General features: G+C 39.8%; 2 pseudogenes; both read right to left on the reverse strand.

The window, feature by feature from the left end:
* Positions 1 to 15,604: 15,604 nt before the first annotated feature.
* On the reverse strand, positions 15,605 to 15,722 carry LOC124770063 (annotated as a pseudogene).
* A 3,978-nt stretch (positions 15,723 to 19,700) lies between these two features.
* LOC124770067 lies at positions 19,701 to 19,818 on the reverse strand (annotated as a pseudogene).
* Positions 19,819 to 22,169: the final 2,351 nt, after the last annotated feature.

A 22,169-nucleotide genomic window follows, 5' to 3' on the forward strand; every position in this document is an offset into this window, starting at 1 on the left:
CTAGGGATACAGTAAACCTGAAGTGAAGGATCGGAATCTAAAACTGGACTCACAGGAGAGGTTCAAATCATAGAATGTTAGAATATCAGTCCTCATTTACTTAAGACGGCATTGTGCCTTTTGTAATAAATTCGGATGCAATTTCTGTTTTTCATCGTCAATGAGAAAGTCCAAGGGATACAGTAATCCTGAAGTGAAGCATCGGAATCTAAAACTGGACTCACAGGAGAGGTTCAAATCATAGAAAGTGAGAGTGTCAGTCCTCTTGTAATTAAGACGGAATTATGATATTTGTATATACATTCGGATGCAATTTCTGTGTTTCATCGTCAATAAGAAGGTCCAAGAGATACAGTAAACCTAAAGTGAAGCATCGGCATCTAAAACTGGACTCGCAGGAGAGTTTCAAATCATTGAAAGTTAGAGACTTACTCCTCTTGTACTTAAGTCGGTATTGTGCCTTTTGTATTAAATTCGGGTGCAATTTCTGTGTTTCTTCGTCAATAAGATGGTCCAAGGGATAAAGTAAACCTCAAGTGAAGCATCGGAATCTAAAACTGGACTCACAGGAGAGGTTCAAATCATCGAAAGTTAGAGTGTCAGTCCTCTTTTACTTAAGTCGGCATTGTGCCTTTTGTATTAAATTCCGATGCAATTTCAGTGTTCCATCATTAATAAGAAGGTGCAAGGTATACATTAAACCTGATGTGAAGCATCAGAATCTAAAACTGGACTCACAGGAGAGGTTCATATCATCGAAAGTTAGAGTGTCAGTCCTCTTTTACTTAAGTCGGCATTGTGCCTTTTGTATTCAATTCCGATGCAATTTCTGTGTTTCATCGTCAATAAGAAGGTGCAAAGTATACATTAAACCTGAACTGAAGCATCGGAATCTAAAACTGGACTCACAGGAGAGATTCAAATCATAGAAAGTGAGAGAGTCAGTCCTCTTGTACTTAAGTCGGCATTGTGCCATTAATATTAAATTCCGATGCAATTTCTGTGTTTCATCGTCAATAAGAAGGGCCAAGGGATACAGTAAACCTGAAGAAAAGCATCGGAATCTAAAAGTGGACTCACAGGAGAGGTTCAAATCATAGAAAGTGAGAGTGTCAGACCTCTTTTACTTAAGTCGGTATTGTGCTTTTTGAATTTAATTCCGATGCAATTTCTGTGTTTCATCGTCAATAAGAAGGTCCAAGGGATACAGTAAACCTGAAGTGAAGCATCGGAATCTAAAACTGGACTCACAGGACAGGTTCAAATCATCGAAAGTTAGAGTGTCAGTCCTCTTTTACTTAAGTCGGCATTGTGCCTTTTGTATTAAATTCCGATGCAATATCTGTGTTTCATCGTCAATGAGAAGGTGCAAGGTATACATTAAACCTGAACTGAAGCATCGGAATCTAAAACTGGACTCACAGGAGAGGTTCAAATCATAGAAAGTGAGAGTGTCAGTCCTCTTGTACTTAAGTCGGCATTGTGCCATTTGTATTAAATTCGGATGCAATTTCTGTGTTTCATCATCAATACGAAGGTCCTAGGGATACAGTAAACCTGAAGTGAAGCATCGGAATCTAAAACTGGACTCACAAGAGAGGTTCAAATCATCGAAAGTTAGAGTGTCAGTCCTCTTTTACTTAAGTCGGCATTGTACCTTTTGTATTAAATTCCGTTGCAATTTCTGTGTTCCATCGTTAATAAGAAGGTGCAAGGTATACATTAAACCTGATGTGAAGCATCCGAAACTGAAACTGGTCTCACAGGAGAGGTTCAAATCATAGAAAGTGAGAGTGTCAGTCCTTCTGTACTTAAGTCGGCATTGTGCCTGTTGAATTTAATTCCAATGCAATTTCTGTGTTTCATCGTCAATAAGAAGTTCCAAGGGATACAGTAAACCTGAAGTGAAGCATCGGAATCTAAAACTGGACTCACAGGAGAGTTTCAAATCATAGAAAGTGAGAGTGTCAGACCTCTTTTACTTAAGTCGGTATTGTGCTTTCTGAATTTAATTCCGATGCAATTTCTGTGTTTCATCGTCAATAAGAAGGTCCAAGGGATACAGTAAACCTGAAGTGAAGCATCGGAATCTAAAACTGGACTCACAGGAGAGGTTCAAATCATAGAAAGTGAGAGTGGCAGTCCTCTTGTACTTAAGTCGGCATTGTGCCATTTGTATTGAATTCGGATGCAGTTTCTGTGTTTCATCGTCAATAGGAAGGTCCAAGGGATACAGTAAACCTGAAGTGAAGCATCGCAATCTAAAACTGGACTCACAGGAGAGATTCAAACCATAGAAAGTGACAGTTTCAGTCCTCTTGTACTTAAGTCGGCATTGTGCCATTTGTATTAAATACGGATGCAATTTCTGTGTTTCATCATCAATAAGAGGGTCCTAGGGATACAGTAAACCTGAAGTGAAGCATCGGAATCCAAAACTGGACTCACAGGAGAGGTTCAAATCATAGAAAGTTAGAGTGTCAGTCCTCTTTTACTTAAGTCGGCATTGTGCCTTTTGTATTAAATTCCGATGCAATTTCTGTGTTCCACCGTTAATAAGAAGGTGCAAGGTATACATTAAACCTGATGCGAAGCATCAGAATCTAAAACTGGACTCACCGGAGAGGTTCAAATCATAGAATGTTAGAGTATCAGTCCTCATTTACTTAAGTCGGCATTGTGCCTTTTGTAATAAATTCGGATGCAATTTCTGTTTTTCATCGTCAATAAGAAGGTCCAAGGGATACAGTAATCCTGAAGTGAAGCATCGGAATCTAAAACTAGCCTCACAGGAGCGGTTCAAATCACAGAAAGTTAGAGCGTCAGTCCTTTTTTTACTTAAGTCGGCATTGTGCCATTTGTATTGAATTCGGATGCAGTTTCTGTGTTTCATCGTCAATAGGAAGGTCCAAGGGATACAGTAAACCTGAAGTGAAGCATCGCAATCTAAAACTGGACTCACAGGAGAGATTCAAACCATAGAAAGTGAGAGTTTCAGTCCTCTTGTACTTAAGTCGGCATTGTGCCATTTGTATTAAATTCGGATGCAATTTCTGTGTTTCATCATCAATAAGAATGTCCTAGGGATACAGAAAAACTGAAGTGAAGGATCGGAATCTAAAACTGGACTCACAGTAGAGGTTCAAATCATAGAATGTTAGAATATCCGTCCTTATTTACTTAAGACGGCATTGTGCCTTTTGTAATAAATTCGGATGCAATTTCTGTTTTTCATCGTCAATGAGAAGGTCCAAGGGATACAGTAATCCTGAAGTGAAGCATCGGAATCTAAAACTGGACTCACAGGAGAGTTTCAAATCATTGAAAGTTAGAGACTTCCTCCTCTTGTACTTAAGTCGGTATTGTGCCTTTTGTATTAAATTCGGGTGCAATTTCTGTGTTTCTTCGTCAATAAGATGGTCCAAGGGATAAAGTAAACCTGAAGTGAAGCATCGGAATCTAAAACTGCACTCACAGGAGAGGTTCAAATCATCGAAAGTTAGAGTATCAGTCCTCTTTTACTTAAGTCGGCATTGTGCCTTTTGTATTAAATTCCGATGCAATTTCAGTCTTCCATCGTTAATAAGAAGGTGCAAGGTATACATTAAACCTGATGTGAAGCATCAGTATCTAAAACTGGACTCACAGGAGAGGTTCAAATCATCGAAAGTTAGAGTGTCAGTCCTCTTTTACTTAAGTCGGCATTGTGCCTTTTGTATTCAATTCCGATGCAATTTTTGTGTTTCATCGTCAATAAGAAGGTGCAAGGTATACATTAAACCTGAACTGAAGCATCGGAATCTAAAACTGGACTCACAGGAGAGGTTCAAATCATAGAAAGTGAGAGTGTCAGTCCTCTTGTACTTAAGTCGGCATTGTGCCATTAATAATAAATTCCGATGCAATTTCTGTGTTTCATCGTCAATAAGAAGGGCCAAGGGATACAGTAAACCTGAAGTGAAGCATCGGAATCTAAAAGTGGACTCACAGGACAGGTTCAAATCATAGAAAGTGAGAGTGTCAGACCTCTTTTACTTAAGTCGGTATTGTGCTTTTTGAATTTAATTCCGATGCAATTTCTGTGTTTCATCGTCAATAAGAAGGTCCAAGGGATACAGTAAACCTGAAGTGAAGCATCGGAATCTAAAACTGGACTCACAGGACAGGTTCAAATCATCGAAAGTTAGAGTGTCAGTCCTCTTTTACTTAAGTCGGCATTGTGCCTTTTGTATTAAATTCCGATGCAATATCTGTGTTTCATCGTCAATAAGAAGGTGCAAGGTATACATTAAACCTGAACTGCAGCATCGAAATCTAAAACTGGACTCACAGGAGAGGTTCAAATCATAGAAAGTGAGAGTGTCAGTCCTCTTGTACTTAAGACGGCATTGTGCCATTTGTATTAAATTCGGATGCCATTTCTGTGTTTCATCATCAATACGAAGGTCCTAGGGATACAGTAAACCTGAAGTGAAGCATCGGAATCTAAAACTGGACTCACAAGAGAGGTTCAAATCATCGAAAGTTAGAGTGTCAGTCCTCTTTTACTTAAGTCGGCATTGTGCCTTTTGTATTAAATTCCGATGCAATTTCTGTGTTCCATCGTTAATAAGAAGGTGCAAGGTATACATTAAACCTGATGTGAAGCATCCGAAACTAAAACTGGACTCACAGGAGAGGTTCAAATCATAGAAAGTTAGAGTGTCAGTCCTTCTGTACTTAAGTCGGCATTGTGCCTTTTGAATTTAATTCCGATGCAATTTCTGTGTTTCATCGTCAATAAGAAGTTCCAAGGGATACAGTAAACCTGAAGTGAAGCATCGGAATCTAAAACTGGACTCACAGGAGAGTTTCAAATCATAGAAAGTGAGAGTGTCAGACCTCTTTTACTCAAGTTGGTATTGTGCTTTCTGAATTTAATTCCGATGCAATTTCTGTGTTTCATCGTCAATAAGAAGGTCCAAGGGATACAGTAAACCTGAAGTGAAGCATCGGAATCTAAAACTGGACTCACAGGAGAGGTTCAAATCATAGAAAGTGAGAGTGGCAGTCCTCTTGTACTTAAGTCGGCATTGTGCCATTTGTATTGAATTCGGATGCAGTTTCTGTGTTTCATCGTTAATAGGAAGGTCCAAGGGATACAGTAAACCTGAAGTGAAGCATCGCAATCTAAAACTGGACTCACAGGAGAGATTCAAACCATAGATAGTGACAGTTTCAGTCCTCTTGTACTTAAGTCGGCATTGTGCCATTTGTATTAAATTCGGATGCAATTTCTGTGTTTCATCATCAATAAGAGGGTCCTAGGGATACAGTAAACCTGAAGTGAAGCATCGGAATCCAAAACTGGACTCACAGGAGAGGTTCAAATCATAGAAAGTTAGAGTGTCAGTCCTCTTTTACTTAAGTCGGCATTGTGCCTTTTGTATTAAATTCCGATGCAATTTCTGTGTTCCACCGTTAATAAGAAGGTGCAAGGTATACATTAAACCTGATGCGAAGCATCAGAATCTGAAACTGGACTCACCGGAGAGGTTCAAATCATAGAATGTTAGAGTATCAGTCCTCATTTACTTAAGTCGGTATTGTGCCTTTTGTAATAAATTCGGATGCAATTTCTGTTTTTCATCGTCAATAAGAAGGTCCAAGGGATACAGTAATCCTGAAGTGAAGCATCGGAATCTAAAACTGGACTCACAGGGGCGGTTCAAATCACAGAAAGTTAGAGCGTCAGTCCTTTTTTTACTTAAGTCGGCATTGTGCATTTTGTATTAAATTCCGATGCGATTTCTGTGTTTCATCGTCAATAAGAAGGTGCAATGTATACAGTAAACCTGAATTGAAGCATCGGAATCTAAAACTGGACTCACAGGAGAGGTTAAAATCATAGAAAGTGAGAGTGTCAGTCCTCTTGTACTTAAGTCGTCATTGTGCCATTTGTATTGAATTCGGATGCAGTTTCTGTGTTTCATCGTCAATAGGAAGGTCCAAGGGATACAGTAAACCTGAAGTGACGCATCGCAATCTAAAACTGGACTCACAGGAGAGATTCAAACCATAGAAAGTGAGAGTTTCAGTCCTCTTGTACTTAAGTCGGCATTGTGCCATTTGTATTAAATTCGGATGCAATTTCTGTGTTTCATCATCAATAAGAATGTCCTAGGGATACAGAAAAAGTGAAGTGAAGGATCGGAATGTAAGACTGGACTCCCAGTAGAGGTTCAAATCATAGAATGTTAGAATATCAGTCCTTATTTACTTAAGAGGGCACTGTGCCTTTTGTAATAAATTCGGATGCAATTTCTGTTTTTCATCGTCAATGAGAAGGTCCAAGGGATACAGTAATCCTGAAGTGAAGCATCGGAATCTAAAACTGGACTCACAGGAGAGGTTCAAATCATAGAATGTGAGAGTGTCAGTCCTCTTGTAATTAAAACGGAATTATGCCATTTGTATATACATTCGGATGCAATTTCTGTGTTTCATCGTCAATAAGAAGGTCCAAGAGATACAGTAAACCTAAAGTGAAGCATCGGCATCTAAAACTGGACTCGCAGGAGAGTTTCAAATCATAGAAAGTTAGAGACTTACTCCTCTTGTACTTAAGTCGGTATTGTGCCTTTTGTATTAAATTCGGGTGCAATTTCTGTGTTTCTTCGTCAATAAGATGGTCCAAGGGATAAAGTAAACCTGAAGTGAAGCATCGGAATCTAAAACTGGACTCACAGGAGAGGTTCAAATCATCGAAAGTTAGAGTGTCAGTCCTCTTTAACTTAAGTCGGCATTGTGCCTTTTGTATTAAATTACGATGCAATTTCAGTGTTCCATCGTTAATAAGAAGGTGCAAGGTATACATTAAACCTGATGTGAAGCATCAGAATCTAAAACTGGACTCGCAGGAGAGGTTCAAATCATCGAAAGTTAGAGTGTCAGTCCTCTTTTACTTAAGTCGGCATTGTGCCTTTTGTATTCAATTCCGATGCAATTTCTGTGTTTCATCGTCAATAAATAGGTGCAAGGTATACATTAAACCTGAACTGAAGCATCGGAATCTAAAACTGGACTCACAGGAGAGGTTCAAATCATAGAAAGTGAGAGTGTCAGTCCTCTTGTACTTAAGTCGGCATTGTGCCATTTGTATTAAATTCGGATGCAATTTCTGTGTTTCATCGTCAATAAGAAGGGCCAAGGGATACAGTAAACCTGAAGTGAAGCATCGGAATGTAAAAGTGGAATCACAGGAGAGGTTCAAATCATAGAAAGTGAGAGTGTCAGACCTCTTTTACTTAAGTCGGTATTGTGCTTTTTGAATTTAATTCCGATGCAATTTCTGTGTTTCATCGTCAATAAGAAGGTCCAAGTCATACAGTAAACCTGAAGTGAAGCATCGGAATCTAAAATTGGACTCACAGGAGAGGTTCATATCATCGAAAGTGAGAGTGTCAGTCCTCTTTTACTTAAGTCGGCATTGTGCCTTTTGTATTAAATTCCGGTGCAATATCTGTGTTTCATCGTCAATAAGAAGGTGCAAGGTATACTTTAAACCTGAACTGAAGCATCGGAATCTAAAACTGCACTCACAGGAGAGGTTCAAATCATAGAAAATGAGAGTGTCAGTCCTCTTGTACTTAAGTCGGCATTGTGCCATTTGTATTACATTCGGATGCAATTTCTGTGTTTCATCATCAATACGAAGGTCCTAGGGATACAGTAAACCTGAAGTGAAGCATCGGAATCTAAAACTGGACTCACAAGAGAGGTTCAAATCATCGAAAGTTAGAGTGTCAGTCCTCTTTTACTTAAGTCGGCATTGTGCCTTTTGTATTAAATTCCGATGCAATTTCTGTGTTCCACCGTTAATAAGAAGGTGCAAGGTATACATTAAACCTGATGCGAAGCATCAGAATCTGAAACTGGACTCACCGGAGAGGTTCAAATCATAGAATGTTAGAGTATCAGTCCTCATTTACTTAAGTCGGTATTGTGCCTTTTGTAATAAATTCGGATGCAATTTCTGTTTTTCATCGTCAATAAGAAGGTCCAAGGGATACAGTAATCCTGAAGTGAAGCATCGGAATCTAAAACTGGACTCACAGGGGCGGTTCAAATCACAGAAAGTTAGAGCGTCAGTCCTTTTTTTACTTAAGTCGGCATTGTGCATTTTGTATTAAATTCCGATGCGATTTCTGTGTTTCATCGTCAATAAGAAGGTGCAATGTATACAGTAAACCTGAATTGAAGCATCGGAATCTAAAACTGGACTCACAGGAGAGGTTAAAATCATAGAAAGTGAGAGTGTCAGTCCTCTTGTACTTAAGTCGGCATTGTGCCATTTGTATTGAATTCGGATGCAGTTTCTGTGTTTCATCGTCAATAGGAAGGTCCAAGGGATACAGTAAACCTGAAGTGACGCATCGCAATCTAAAACTGGACTCACAGGAGAGATTCAAACCATAGAAAGTGAGAGTTTCAGTCCTCTTGTACTTAAGTCGGCATTGTGCCATTTGTATTAAATTCGGATGCAATTTCTGTGTTTCATCATCAATAAGAATGTCCTAGGGATACAGAAAAAGTGAAGTGAAGGATCGGAATGTAAGACTGGACTCCCAGTAGAGGTTCAAATCATAGAATGTTAGAATATCAGTCCTTATTTACTTAAGAGGGCACTGTGCCTTTTGTAATAAATTCGGATGCAATTTCTGTTTTTCATCGTCAATGAGAAGGTCCAAGGGATACAGTAATCCTGAAGTGAAGCATCGGAATCTAAAACTGGACTCACAGGAGAGGTTCAAATCATAGAATGTGAGAGTGTCAGTCCTCTTGTAATTAAAACGGAATTATGCCATTTGTATATACATTCGGATGCAATTTCTGTGTTTCATCGTCAATAAGAAGGTCCAAGAGATACAGTAAACCTAAAGTGAAGCATCGGCATCTAAAACTGGACTCGCAGGAGAGTTTCAAATCATAGAAAGTTAGAGACTTACTCCTCTTGTACTTAAGTCGGTATTGTGCCTTTTGTATTAAATTCGGGTGCAATTTCTGTGTTTCTTCGTCAATAAGATGGTCCAAGGGATAAAGTAAACCTGAAGTGAAGCATCGGAATCTAAAACTGGACTCACAGGAGAGGTTCAAATCATCGAAAGTTAGAGTGTCAGTCCTCTTGTACTTAAGTCGCCATTGTGCCTTTTGTATTAAATTCGGTTGCAATCTCTGTGATTCATCGTCAATAAGAAGGTGCAAGGTATACATTAAACCTGATGTGAAGCATCAGAATCTAAAACTGGACTCACAGGAGAGGTTCAAATCATCGAAAGTTAGAGTGTCAGTCCTCTTTTACTTAAGTCGGCATTGTGCCTTTTGTATTCAATTCCGATGCAATTTCTGTGTTTCATCGTCAATAAATAGGTGCAAGGTATACATTAAACCTGAACTGAAGCATCGGAATCTAAAACTGGACTCACAGGAGAGGTTCAAATCATAGAAAGTGAGAGTGTCAGTCCTCTTGTACTTAAGTCGGCATTGTGCCATTTGTATTAAATTCGGATGCAATTTCTGTGTTTCATCGTCAATAAGAAGGGCCAAGGGATACAGTAAACCTGAAGTGAAGCATCGGAATCTAAAAGTGGAATCACAGGAGAGGTTCAAATCATAGAAAGTGAGAGTGTCAGACCTCTTTTACTTAAGTCGGTATTGTGCTTTTTGAATTTAATTCCGATGCAATTTCTGTGTTTCATCGTCAATAAGAAGGTCCAAGTGATACAGTAAACCTGAAGTGAAGCATCGGAATCTAAAATTGGACTCACAGGAGAGGTTCATATCATCGAAAGTGAGAGTGTCAGTCCTCTTTTACTTAAGTCGGCATTGTGCCTTTTGTATTAAATTCCGGTGCAATATCTGTGTTTCATCGTCAATAAGAAGGTGCAAGGTATACTTTAAACCTGAACTGAAGCATCGGAATCTAAAACTGGACTCACAGGAGAGGTTCAAATCATAGAAAATGAGAGTGTCAGTCCTCTTGTACTTAAGTCGGCATTGTGCCATTTGTATTACATTCGGATGCAATTTCTGTGTTTCATCATCAATACGAAGGTCCTAGGGATACAGTAAACCTGAAGTGAAGCATCGGAATCTAAAACTGGACTCACAAGAGAGGTTCAAATCATCGAAAGTTAGAGTGTCAGTCCTCTTTTACTTAAGTCGGCATTGTGCCTTTTGTATTAAATTCCGATGCAATTTCTGTGTTCCATCGTTAATAAGAAGGTGCAAGGTATACATTAAACCTGATGTGAAGCATCCGAAACTAAAACTGGACTCACAGGAGAGGTTCAAATCATAGAAAGTTAGAGTGTCAGTCCTTCTGTACTTAAGTCGGCATTGTGCCTTTTGAATTTAATTCCGATGCAATTTCTGTGTTTCATCGTCAATAAGAAGGTCCAAGGGATACAGTAAACCTGAAGTGAAGCATCGGAATCTAAAACTGGACTCACAGGAGAGTTTCAAATCATAGAAAGTGAGAGTGTCAGACCCCTTTTACTTAAGTCGGTATTGTGCTTTCTGAATTTAATTCCGATGCAATTTCTGTGTTTCATCGTCTATAAGAAGGTCCAAGGGATACAGTAAACCTGAAGTGAAGCATCGGAATCTAAAACTGGACTCACAGGAGAGGTTCAAATCATAGAAAGTGAGAGTGGCAGTCCTCTTGAACTTAAGTCGGCATTGTGCCATTTGTATTGAATTCGGATGCAGTTTCTGTGTTTCATCGTCAATAGGAAGGTCCAAGGGATACAGTAAACCTGAAGTGAAGCATCGCAATCTAAAACTGGACTCACAGGAGAGATTCAAACCATAGAAAGTGACAGTTTCAGTCCTCTTGTACTTAAGTCGGCTTTGTGTCATTTGTATTAAATTCGGATGCAATTTCTGTGTTTCATCATCAATAAGAAGGTCCTAGGGATACAGTAAACCTGAAGTGAAGCATCGGAATCTAAAACTGGACTCACAGGAGAGGTTCAAATCATAGAATGTTAGAGTATCAGTCCTCATTTACTTAAGTCGGCATTGTGCCTTTTGTAATAAATTCGGATGCAATTTCTGTTTTTCATCGTCAATAAGAGGGTCCAAGGGATACAGTAATCCTGAAGTGAAGCATCGGAATCTAAAACTGGACTCACAGGAGCGGTTCAAATCATAGAAAGTTAGAGCGTCAGTCCTTTTTTTACTTAAGTCGGCATTGTGCCTTTTGTATTAAATTCCGATGCGATTTCTGTGTTTCATCGTCAATAAGAAGGTGCAATGTAAACAGTAAACCTGAATTGAAGCATCGGAATATAAAACTGGTCTCACAGAAGAGGTTCAAATCATAGAAAGTGAGAGTGTCAGTCCTCTTGTACTTAAGTCGGCATTGAGCCATTTGTATTAAATTCGGATGCAATTTCTGTGTTTCAGCGTCAATAAGAAATTCCAAGGGATACAGTAAACCTGAAGTGAAGCATCGGAATCTAAAATTGGACTCACAGGAGAGGTTCATATCATCGAAAGTGAGAGTGTCAGTCCTCTTTTACTTAAGTCGGCATTGTGCCTTTTGTATTAAATTCCGGTGCAATATCTGTGTTTCATCGTCAATAAGAAGGTGCAAGGTATACTTTAAACCTGAACTGAAGCATCGGAATCTAAAACTGGACTCACAGGAGAGGTTCAAATCATAGAAAATGAGAGTGTCAGTCCTCTTGTACTTAAGTCGGCATTGTGCCATTTGTATTACATTCGGATGCAATTTCTGTGTTTCATCATCAATACGAAGGTCCTAGGGATACAGTAAACCTGAAGTGAAGCATCGGAATCTAAAACTGGACTCACAAGAGAGGTTCAAATCATCGAAAGTTAGAGTGTCAGTCCTCTTTTACTTAAGTCGGCATTGTGCCTTTTGTATTAAATTCCGATGCAATTTCTGTGTTCCATCGTTAATAAGAAGGTGCAAGGTATACATTAAACCTGATATGAAGCATCCGAAACTAAAACTGGACTCACAGGAGAGGTTCAAATCATAGAAAGTTAGAGTGTCAGTCCTTCTGTACTTAAGTCGGCATTGTGCCTTTTGAATTTAATTCCGATGCAATTTCTGTGTTTCATCGTCAATAAGAAGGTCCAAGGGATACAGTAAACCTGAAGTGAAGCATCGGAATCTAAAACTGGACTCACAGGAGAGTTTCAAATCATAGAAAGTGAGAGTGTCAGACCCCTTTTACTTAAGTCGGTATTGTGCTTTCTGAATTTAATTCCGATGCAATTTCTGTGTTTCATCGTCTATAAGAAGGTCCAAGGGATACAGTAAACCTGAAGTGAAGCATCGGAATCTAAAACTGGACTCACAGGAGAGGTTCAAATCATAGAAAGTGAGAGTGGCAGTCCTCTTGAACTTAAGTCGGCATTGTGCCATTTGTATTGAATTCGGATGCAGTTTCTGTGTTTCATCGTCAATAGGAAGGTCCAAGGGATACAATAAACCTGAAGTGAAGCATCGCAATCTAAAACTGGACTCACAGGAGAGATTCAAACCATAGAAAGTGACAGTTTCAGTCCTCTTGTACTTAAGTCGGCTTTGTGTCATTTGTATTAAATTCGGATGCAATTTCTGTGTTTCATCATCAATAAGAAGGTCCTAGGGATACAGTAAACCTGAAGTGAAGCATCGGAATCTAAAACTGGACTCACAGGAGAGGTTCAAATCATAGAATGTTAGAGTATCAGTCCTCATTTACTTAAGTCGGCATTGTGCCTTTTGTAATAAATTCGGATGCAATTTCTGTTTTTCATCGTCAATAAGAGGGTCCAAGGGATACAGTAATCCTGAAGTGAAGCATCGGAATCTAAAACTGGACTCACAGGAGCGGTTCAAATCATAGAAAGTTAGAGCGTCAGTCCTTTTTTTACTTAAGTCGGCATTGTGCCTTTTGTATTAAATTCCGATGCGATTTCTGTGTTTCATCGTCAATAAGAAGGTGCAATGTAAACAGTAAACCTGAATTGAAGCATCGGAATATAAAACTGGTCTCACAGAAGAGGTTCAAATCATAGAAAGTGAGAGTGTCAGTCCTCTTGTACTTAAGTCGGCATTGAGCCATTTGTATTAAATTCGGATGCAATTTCTGTGTTTCAGCGTCAATAAGAAATTCCAAGGGATACAGTAAACCTGAAGTGAAGCATCGGAATCTAAAAGTGGACTCACAGGAGAGGTTCAAATCATAGAAAGTGAGAGTGTCAGTCCTCTTGTAATTAAGACGGAATTATGCCATTTGTAAATTCATTCGGATGCAATTTCTGTCTTTCATCGTCAATAAGAAGGTCCAAGAGATGCAGTAAACCTGAAGTGAAGCATCGGAATCTAAAACTGGATTCGGAGGAGAGTTTCAAATCATAGAAAGTTAGAGACTCACTCCTCTTCTACTTAAGTCGGTATTGTGCCTTTTGTATTAAGTTCGGGTGCAATTTCTGTGTTTCTTCGTCAATAAGAAGGTCCAAGGGATAAAGTAAACCTGAAGTGAAGCATCGGAATCTAAAAGTGGACTCACAGGAGAGGTTCAAATCATAGAAAGTGAGAGTGTCAGTCCTCTTGTACTTAAGTCGGCATTGTGCCATTTGTATTGAATTCGGATGCAGTTTCTGTGTTTCATCGTCAATAGGAAGGTCCAAGGGATACAGTAAACCTGAAGTGAAGCATCGCAATCTAAAACTGGACTCACAGGAGAGATTCAATCCATAGAAAGTGAGAGTGTCAGTCCTCTTGTACTTAAGTCGGCATTGTGACATTTGTGTTAAATTCGGATGCGATTTCTGTGTTTCATCATCAATAAGAAGGTCCTAGGGATACAGTAAACCTGAAGTGAAGTATCGGAATCTAAAACTGGACTCACAGGAGAGGTTCAAATCATCGAAAGTTAGAGTGTCAATCCTCTTTTACTTAAGTCGGCATTGTGCCTTTTGTATTAAATTCCGATGCAATTTCTGTGTTCCATCGTTAATAAGAAGGTGCAAGGTATACATTAAACCTGATGTGAAGCATCGGAATCTAAAACTGGACTCACCGGAGTGGTTCAAATCATAGAATGTTAGAGTATCAGTCCTCATTTACTTAAGTTGGCATTGTGCCTTTTGTATAAAATTCCGATGCGATTTCTGTGTTTCATCGTCAATAAGAAGGTGCAATGTATACAGTAAACCTGAAGTGAAGCATCGGAATCTAAAACTGGTCTCACAGAAGAGGTTCAAATCATAGATAGTGAGAGTGTCAGTCCTCTTGTACTTAAGTCGGCATTGAGCCATTTGTATTAAATTCGGATGCAATTTCTGTGTTTCATCGTCAATAAGAAGGGCCAAGGGATACAGTAAACCTGAAGTGAAGCATCGGAATCTAAAAGTGGACTCACAGGAGATGTTCAAATCATCGAAAGTTAGAGTGTCAGCCCTCTTTTACTTAAGTCGGCATTGTGCCTTTTATATTAAATTCCGATGCAATTTCTGTGTTCCATCGTTAATAAGAAGGTGCAAGGTATACATTAAACCTGATGTGAAGCATCTGAAACTAAAACTGGATTCACAGGAGAGGTTCAAATCATAGAAAGTTAGAGTGTCAGTCCTTCTGTACTTAAGTCGGCATTGTGCCTTTTGAATTTAATTCCGATGCAATTTCTGTGTTTCATCGTCAATAAGAAGGTCCAAGGGATACAGTAAACCTGACGTGAAGCATCGGAATCTAAAACAGGACTCACAGGAGAGTTTCAAATCATAGAATGTGAGAGTGTCAGTCCTCTTTTACTTAAGTCGGCATTGTGCCATTTGTATTAAATTTGGATGCAATTTCTGTGTTTCATCGTCAATAAGAGGGTCCAAGGGATACAGCAAACCTGAAGTGTAGCATCGGAATCTAAAACTGGACTCACAGGAGAGGTTCAAATCATCGAAAGTTAGAGTTTCAGTCCTCTTTTACTTAAGTCGGCATTGTGCCTTTTGTATTCAATTCCGATGCAATATCTGTGTTTCATCGTCAATAAGAAGGTGCAAGGTATACATTAAACCTGAACTGAATCATCGGAATCTAAAACTGGACTCACAGGAGAGGTTCAAATCATAGAATGTTAGAGTGGCAGTCCTTCTGTACTTAAGTCGGCATTGTGCCATTTGTATTGAATTCGGATGCAGTTTCTGTGTTTCATCGTCAATAGGAAGGTCCAAGGGATACAGTAAACCTGAAGTGAAGCATCGCAATCTAAAACTGGACTCACAGGAGAGATTCAATCCATAGAAAGTGAGAGTGTCAGACCTCTTTTACTTAAGTCGGTATTGTGCTTTTTGAATTTAATTCCGATGCAATTTCTGTGTTTCATCGTCTATAAGAAGGTCCAAGCACTCCGTCTTCAGGCCACAAGTGGCCCATCGGGACCATCCGACCGCCGTATCATCCCCAGCTGAGGATGCGGATAGGAGGGGCGCGTGGTCAGCACACCGCTCTCCCGGTCGTTACGATGGTTTTCTTTGACCGGAGCCGCTACTATTCGGTCGAGTAGCTCCTCAATTGGCATCACGAGGCTGAGTGCACCCCGAAAAATGGCAACAGCGCATGGCGGCCTGGAGGGTCACCCATCTAAGTGCCGGCCACGCCCAACAGCACTTAACTTCGGTGATCTCACGGGAACCGGTGTATCCACTGTGGCAAAGCCGTTGCCAAGAAGGTCCAAGGGATACAGTAAACCTGAAGTGAAGCATCGGAATCTAAAAACTGGACTCACAGGAGAGGTTCAAATCATAGAAAGTGAGAGTGTCAGTCCTCTTGTACATAAGTCGGCATTGTGCCATTTGTATTGAATTCGGATGCAGTTTCTGTGTTTCATCGTCAATAGGAAGGTCCAAGGAATACAGTAAACCTGAAGTGAAGCATCGCAATCTAAAACTGGACTCACAGGAGAGGTTCAAATCATAGAAAGTGAGAGTGTCAGACCTCCTTTACTTAAGTCGGTATTGTGCTTTTTGAATTTAATTCCGATGCAATTTCTGTGTTTCATCGTCAATACGAAGGTCCAAGGGATACAGTAAAATTGAAGTGTAGCATCGGAATCTAAAACTGGACTCACAGGAGAGGTTCAAATCATAGAAAGTTAGAGTGTCAGACCTCTTTTACTTAAGTCGGCATTGTGCCTTTTGTATTAAATTCCGATGCAATTTCTGTGTTCCACCGTTAATAAGAAGGTGCAAGGTATACATTAAACCTGATGCGAAGCATCAGAATCTAAAACTGGACTCACCGGAGAGGTTCAAATCATAGAATGTTAGAGTGTCAGTCCTTTTTTTACTTAAGTCGGCATTGTGCCTTTTGTATTAAATTCCGATGCGATTTCTGTGTTTCATCGTCAATAAGAAGGTGCAATGTATACAGTAAACCTGAAGTGAAGCATCGGAATCTAAAACTGGACTCACAGGAGAGGTTCAAATCATAGAAAGTGAGAGTGTCAGTCCTCTTGTACTTAAGTCGGCATTGTGCCATTTGTATTAAATTCGGATGCAATTTCTGTGTTTCATCGTCAATAAGAAGGGCCAAGGGATACAGTAAACCTGAAGTGAAGCATCGGAATCTAAAAGTGGAATCACAGGAGAGGTTCAAATCATAGAAAGTGAGAGTGTCAGGCCTCTTTTACTTAAGTCGGTATTGTGCTTTTTGAATTTAATTCCGATGCAATTTCTGTGTTTCATCGTCAATAAGAAGGTCCAAGTGATACAGTAAACCTGAAGTGAAGCATCGGAATCTAAAATTGGACTCACAGGAGAGGTTCAAATCATCGAAAGTGAGAGTGTCAGTCCTCTTTTACTTAAGTCGGCATTGTGCCTTTTGTATTAAATTCCGGTGCAATATCGGTGTTTCATCGTCAATAAGAAGGTGCAAGGTATACTTTAAACCTGAACTGAAGCATCGGAATCTAAAACTGGACTCACAGGAGAGGTTCAAATCATAGAAAATGAGAGTGTCAGTCCTCTTGTACTTAAGTCGGCATTGTGCCATTTGTATTACATTCGGATGCAATTTCTGTGTTTCATCATCAATACGAAGGTCCTAGGGATACAGTAAACCTGAAGTGAAGCATCGGAATCTAAAACTGAACTCACAAGAGAGGTTCAAATCATCGAAAGTTAGAGTGTCAGTCCTCTTTTACTTAAGTCGGCATTGTGCCTTTTGTATTAAATTCCGATGCAATTTCTGTGTTCCATCGTTAATAAGAAGGTGCAAGGTATACATTAAACCTGATGTGAAGCATCCGAAACTAAAACTGGACTCACAGGAGAGGTTCAAATCATAGAAAGTTAGAGTGTCAGTCCTTCTGTACTTAAGTCGGCATTGTGCCTTTTGAATTTAATTCCGATGCAATTTCTGTGTTTCATCGTCAATAAGAAGGTCCAAGGGATACAGTAAACCTGAAGTGAAGCATCGGAATCTAAAACTGGACTCACAGGAGAGTTTCAAATCATAGAAAGTGAGAGTGTCAGACCCCTTTTACTTAAGTCGGTATTGTGCTTTCTGAATTTAATTCCGATGCAATTTCTGTGTTTCATCGTCTATAAGAAGGTCCAAGGGATACAGTAAACCTGAAGTGAAGCATCGGAATCTAAAACTGGACTCACAGGAGAGGTTCAAATCATAGAAAGTGAGAGTGGCAGTCCTCTTGAACTTAAGTCGGCATTGTGCCATTTGTATTGAATTCGGATGCAGTTTCTGTGTTTCATCGTCAATAGGAAGGTCCAAGGGATACAGTAAACCTGAAGTGAAGCATCGCAATCTAAAACTGGACTCACAGGAGAGATTCAAACCATAGAAAGTGACAGTTTCAGTCCTCTTGTACTTAAGTCGGCTTTGTGCCATTTGTATTAAATTCGGATGCGATTTCTGTGTTTCATCATCAATAAGAAGGTCCTAGGGATACAGTAAACCTGAAGTGAAGTATCGGAATCTAAAACTGGACTCACAGGAGAGGTTCAAATCATCGAAAGTTAGAGTGTCAATCCTCTTTTACTTAAGTCGGCATTGTGCCTTTTGTATTAAATTCCGATGCAATTTCTGTGTTCCATCGTTAATAAGAAGGTGCAAGGTATACATTAAACCTGATGTGAAGCATCGGAATCTAAAACTGGACTCACCGGAGTGGTTCAAATCATAGAATGTTAGAGTATCAGTCCTCATTTACTTAAGTTGGCATTGTGCCTTTTGTATAAAATTCCGATGCGATTTCTGTGTTTCATCGTCAATAAGAAGGTGCAATGTATACAGTAAACCTGAAGTGAAGCATCGGAATCTAAAACTGGTCTCACAGAAGAGGTTCAAATCATAGAAAGTGAGAGTGTCAGTCCTCTTGTACTTAAGTCGGCATTGAGCCATTTGTATTAAATTCGGATGCAATTTCTGTGTTTCATCGTCAATAAGAAGGGCCAAGGGATACAGTAAACCTGAAGTGAAGCATCGGAATCTAAAAGTGGACTCACAGGAGATGTTCAAATCATCGAAAGTTAGAGTGTCAGCCCTCTTTTACTTAAGTCGGCATTGTGCCTTTTATATTAAATTCCGATGCAATTTCTGTGTTCCATCGTTAATAAGAAGGTGCAAGGTATACATTAAACCTGATGTGAAGCATCTGAAACTAAAACTGGATTCACAGGAGAGGTTCAAATCATAGAAAGTTAGAGTGTCAGTCCTTCTGTACTTAAGTCGGCATTGTGCCTTTTGAATTTAATTCCGATGCAATTTCTGTGTTTCATCGTCAATAAGAAGGTCCAAGGGATACAGTAAACCTGAAGTGAAGCATCGGAATCTAAAACAGGACTCACAGGAGAGTTTCAAATCATAGAATGTGAGAGTGTCAGTCCTCTTTTACTTAAGTCGGCATTGTGCCATTTGTATTAAATTTGGATGCAATTTCTGTGTTTCATCGTCAATAAGAGGGTCCAAGGGATACAGCAAACCTGAAGTGAAGCATCGGAATCTAAAACTGGACTCACAGGAGAGGTTCAAATCATCGAAAGTTAGAGTTTCAGTCCTCTTTTACTTAAGTCGGCATTGTGCCTTTTGTATTCAATTCCGATGCAATATCTGTGTTTCATCGTCAATAAGAAGGTGCAAGGTATACACTAAACCTGAACTGAATCATCGGAATCTAAAACTGGACTCACAGGAGAGGTTCAAATCATAGAATGTTAGAGTGGCAGTCCTTCTGTACTTAAGTCGGCATTGTGCCATTTGTATTGAATTCGGATGCAGTTTCTGTGTTTCATCGTCAATAGGAAGGTCCAAGGGATACAGTAAACCTGAAGTGAAGCATCGCAATCTAAAACTGGACTCACAGGAGAGATTCAATCCATAGAAAGTGAGAGTGTCAGACCTCTTTTACTTAAGTCGGTATTGTGCTTTTTGAATTTAATTCCGATGCAATTTCTGTGTTTCATCGTCTATAAGAAGGTCCAAGCACTCCGTCTTCAGGCCACAAGTGGCCCATCGGGACCATCCGACCGCCGTATCATCCCCAGCTGAGGATGCGGATAGGAGGGGCGCGTGGTCAGCACACCGCTCTCCCGGTCGTTACGATGGTTTTCTTTGACCGGAGCCGCTACTATTCGGTCGAGTAGCTCCTCAATTGGCATCACGAGGCTGAGTGCACCCCGAAAAATGGCAACAGCGCATGGCGGCCTGGAGGGTCACCCATCTAAGTGCCGGCCACGCCCAACAGCACTTAACTTCGGTGATCTCACGGGAACCGGTGTATCCACTGTGGCAAAGCCATTGCCAAGAAGGTCCAAGGGATACAGTAAACCTGAAGTGAAGCATCGGAATCTAAAAACTGGACTCACAGGAGAGGTTCAAATCATAGAAAGTGAGAGTGTCAGTCCTCTTGTACATAAGTCGGCATTGTGCCATTTGTATTGAATTCGGATGCAGTTTCTGTGTTTCATCGTCAATAGGAAGGTCCAAGGAATACAGTAAACCTGAAGTGAAGCATCGCAATCTAAAACTGGACTCACAGGAGAGGTTCAAATCATAGAAAGTGAGAGTGTCAGACCTCCTTTACTTAAGTCGGTATTGTGCTTTTTGAATTTAATTCCGATGCAATTTCTGTGTTTCATCGTCAATACGAAGGTCCAAGGGATACAGTAAAATTGAAGTGTAGCATCGGAATCTAAAACTGGACTCACAGGAGAGGTTCAAATCATAGAAAGTTAGAGTGTCAGACCTCTTTTACTTAAGTCGGCATTGTGCCTTTTGTATTAAATTCCGATGCAATTTCTGTGTTCCACCGTTAATAAGAAGGTGCAAGGTATACATTAAACCTGATGCGAAGCATCAGAATCTAAAACTGGACTCACCGGAGAGGTTCAAATCATAGAATGTTAGAGTGTCAGTCCTTTTTTTACTTAAGTCGGCATTGTGCCTTTTGTATTAAATTCCGATGCGATTTCTGTGTTTCATCGTCAATAAGAAGGTGCAATGTATACAGTAAACCTGAAGTGAAGCATCGGAATCTAAAACTGGACTCACAGGAGAGGTTCAAATCATAGAAAGTGAGAGTGTCAGTCCTCTTGTACTTAAGTCGGCATTGTGCCATTTGTATTAAATTCGGATGCAATTTCTGTGTTTCATCGTCAATAAGAAGGGCCAAGGGATACAGTAAACCTGAAGTGAAGCATCGGAATCTAAAAGTGGAATCACAGGAGAGGTTCAAATCATAGAAAGTGAGAGTGTCAGGCCTCTTTTACTTAAGTCGGTATTGTGCTTTTTGAATTTAATTCCGATGCAATTTCTGTGTTTCATCGTCAATAAGAAGGTCCAAGTGATACAGTAAACCTGAAGTGAAGCATCGGAATCTGAAATTGGACTCACAGGAGAGGTTCAAATCATCGAAAGTGAGAGTGTCAGTCCTCTTTTACTTAAGTCGGCATTGTGCCTTTTGTATTAAATTCCGGTGCAATATCGGTGTTTCATCGTCAATAAGAAGGTGCAAGGTATACTTTAAACCTGAACTGAAGCATCGGAATCTAAAACTGGACTCACAGGAGAGGTTCAAATCATAGAAAATGAGAGTGTCAGTCCTCTTGTACTTAAGTCGGCATTGTGCCATTTGTATTACATTCGGATGCAATTTCTGTGTTTCATCATCAATACGAAGGTCCTAGGGATACAGTAAACCTGAAGTGAAGCATCGGAATCTAAAACTGAACTCACAAGAGAGGTTCAAATCATCGAAAGTTAGAGTGTCAGTCCTCTTTTACTTAAGTCGGCATTGTGCCTTTTGTATTAAATTCCGATGCAATTTCTGTGTTCCATCGTTAATAAGAAGGTGCAAGGTATACATTAAACCTGATGTGAAGCATCCGAAACTAAAACTGGACTCACAGGAGAGGTTCAAATCATAGAAAGTTAGAGTGTCAGTCCTTCTGTACTTAAGTCGGCATTGTGCCTTTTGAATTTAATTCCGATGCAATTTCTGTGTTTCATCGTCAATAAGAAGGTCCAAGGGATACAGTAAACCTGAAGTGAAGCATCGGAATCTAAAACTGGACTCACAGGAGAGTTTCAAATCATAGAAAGTGAGAGTGTCAGACCCCTTTTACTTAAGTCGGTATTGTGCTTTCTGAATTTAATTCCGATGCAATTTCTGTGTTTCATCGTCTATAAGAAGGTCCAAGGGATACAGTAAACCTGAAGTGAAGCATCGGAATCTAAAACTGGACTCACAGGAGAGATTCAAATCATAGAAAGTGAGAGTGGCAGTCCTCTTGAACTTAAGTCGGCATTGTGCCATTTGTATTGAATTCGGATGCAGTTTCTGTGTTTCATCGTCAATAGGAAGGTCCAAGGGATACAGTAAACCTGAAGTGAAGCATCGCAATCTAAAACTGGACTCACAGGAGAGATTCAAACCATAGAAAGTGACAGTTTCAGTCCTCTTGTACTTAAGTCGGCTTTGTGCCATTTGTATTAAATTCGGATGCAATTTCTGTGTTTCATCATCAATAAGAAGGTCCTAGGGATACAGTAAACCTGAAGTGAAGCATCGGAATCTAAAACTGGACTCACAGGAGAGGTTCAAATCATAGAATGTTAGAGTATCAGTCCTCATTTACTTAAGTCGGCATTGTGC

Source organism: Schistocerca piceifrons, unplaced genomic scaffold (genome assembly GCF_021461385.2).
Source record: "Schistocerca piceifrons isolate TAMUIC-IGC-003096 unplaced genomic scaffold, iqSchPice1.1 HiC_scaffold_762, whole genome shotgun sequence".
NCBI classification, from domain to species: Eukaryota; Metazoa; Arthropoda; class Insecta; order Orthoptera; family Acrididae; genus Schistocerca; species Schistocerca piceifrons.